The following is a 1399-nucleotide window of genomic DNA, read 5'->3' on the forward strand; positions in this document are numbered from 1 at the left end:
CTTTCTTGCGCACGGCGCGCACGTAACATCGTGCCCTGTCTGGCGCCCTGCCTGTGCAAACGGTTGGTGGCGGGCCCGCCCAAAAGCGCAAGAGAGAGAAAGAGAAAGAGAGGGCCGAATTGCCCGGAGGTGGGTTGTGGTGGGCGCACGCCGCTGCTGATGGAAGCAACCAACTCTTGTGCGCGAGGGCGCGTGGCCCCGTGAACGCGCTTGCGTGATGGCCAAAAACAAACTCAACAGGTCTGACAGCCGCCCCGCCCGCCGCAACCTCGCCGGCTGGCCCCCGCGCCTCCCCTCGCATGGCCAGGAAAGGCGCGTCTTGAGACCCACCGCTCCGTGACGCTGGGCGCTTGGGTGCATCGGCGCCCCGAGAAAGAGACACGCCGGTCGTGAAGCGCAGCAACCCTTGGGCCGGTGGCGCGCTGTCGGTGCCGCGCGTGGCGCCACTGCCCGGTTGCGCGAGAGTTTGCGGTGACGGTGCGCGCGTCGAGGCTCCCTCCCCAGTTCGGGAAACGATGGGAAAAAACAAAACCAAAGAGGACGCGCACGGGTGAGAGATGCGGCTGCGACGCGTGATGAAATTCCACAGTTTCCTGTCAGTCTGACGACGAAAACGCGTGAGGACGCAATTCCCGACTCAGCTCACACTGAAGTGCTTTGCTTTACACCCCCATCTTTCTTTTTTTTTCTTTTTCTTTTTTTCTTTCTTTGTCCCTCTGCTCTCGCTGCGCGGTTTTGCGGCCCAGCGACGCGCACGCCCGCACACACACACACGCGCTACGATGGAGACATGTTGTTCGAGGTCCAAACAGTTTGAGCGACGCATTGAGAACGGAACAATAAAAATCACCTTTCGGCTGAGCGCCCGCTCCCCTCCCTCCCACTTCCTGCTATTGTTGTCGTTTTTCTTTCTTGCGCAACGGCGCGCACGTAACATCCTGCCCTGTCTGGCGCCCTTGCTGTGCAAACGGGTTGGTGGCGGGGCCCGCCCGAAAGCGCAAGAGAGAGAAAAGAGAAAGAGAGGGCCGAATTGCCCGGAGGTGGGTTGTGGTGGGCGCACGCCGCTGCTGATGGAAGCAACCAACTCTTGTGCGCGAGGGCGCGTGGCCCCGTGAACGCGCTTGCGTGATGGCCAAAAACAAACTCAACAGGTCTGACAGCCGCCCCGCCCGCCGCAACCTCGCCGGCTGGCCCCCGCGCCTCCCCTCGCATGGCCAGGAAAGGCGCGTCTTGAGACCCACCGCTCCGTGACGCTGGGCGCTTGGGTGCATCGGCGCCCCGAGAAAGAGACACGCCGGTCGTGAAGCGCAGCGACCCTTGGGCCGGTGGCGCGCTGTCGGTGCCGCGCGTGGCGCCCCTGTCCGGTTGCGCGAGAGTTTGCGGTGACGGTGCGCGCGTC

At 63.5% G+C, this 1399-nt stretch overlaps 6 non-coding genes across 6 annotated transcripts, besides 1 other annotated feature; all 6 read left to right on the forward strand.

Annotated features, from left to right (window-relative positions):
• Positions 1 to 157: 157 nt before the first annotated feature.
• On the forward strand, positions 158 to 247 carry Tc00.1047053504959.10. The gene has a single exon (XR_008255264.1). It is a non-coding gene; the product is annotated as a C/D small nucleolar RNA (snoRNA), TB11C4C3 (small nucleolar RNA).
• A 146-nt stretch (positions 248 to 393) lies between these two features.
• Positions 394 to 465, forward strand: Tc00.1047053504959.20. Its single transcript, XR_008255265.1, has one exon. It is a non-coding gene; the product is annotated as an H/ACA snoRNA, TC11C4H3 (small nucleolar RNA).
• A 106-nt stretch (positions 466 to 571) lies between these two features.
• Positions 572 to 668, forward strand: Tc00.1047053504959.30. The gene has a single exon (XR_008255266.1). It is a non-coding gene; the product is annotated as a C/D small nucleolar RNA (snoRNA), TB11C4C1 (small nucleolar RNA).
• A 5-nt stretch (positions 669 to 673) lies between these two features.
• Positions 674 to 710: a microsatellite.
• A 67-nt stretch (positions 711 to 777) lies between these two features.
• On the forward strand, positions 778 to 864 carry Tc00.1047053504959.40. Its single transcript, XR_008255267.1, has one exon. It is a non-coding gene; the product is annotated as a C/D small nucleolar RNA (snoRNA), TB11C4C2 (small nucleolar RNA).
• Positions 865 to 1068: 204 nt separating this feature from the next.
• Positions 1069 to 1158, forward strand: Tc00.1047053504959.50. The gene has a single exon (XR_008255268.1). It is a non-coding gene; the product is annotated as a C/D small nucleolar RNA (snoRNA), TB11C4C3 (small nucleolar RNA).
• A 146-nt stretch (positions 1159 to 1304) lies between these two features.
• Positions 1305 to 1376, forward strand: Tc00.1047053504959.60. Its single transcript, XR_008255269.1, has one exon. It is a non-coding gene; the product is annotated as an H/ACA snoRNA, TC11C4H3 (small nucleolar RNA).
• Positions 1377 to 1399: the final 23 nt, after the last annotated feature.

Source organism: Trypanosoma cruzi (genome assembly GCF_000209065.1).
Source record: "Trypanosoma cruzi strain CL Brener chromosome Unknown tcruzi_1047053504959, whole genome shotgun sequence".
Lineage (NCBI taxonomy): Eukaryota > Euglenozoa > Kinetoplastea > Trypanosomatida > Trypanosomatidae > Trypanosoma > Trypanosoma cruzi.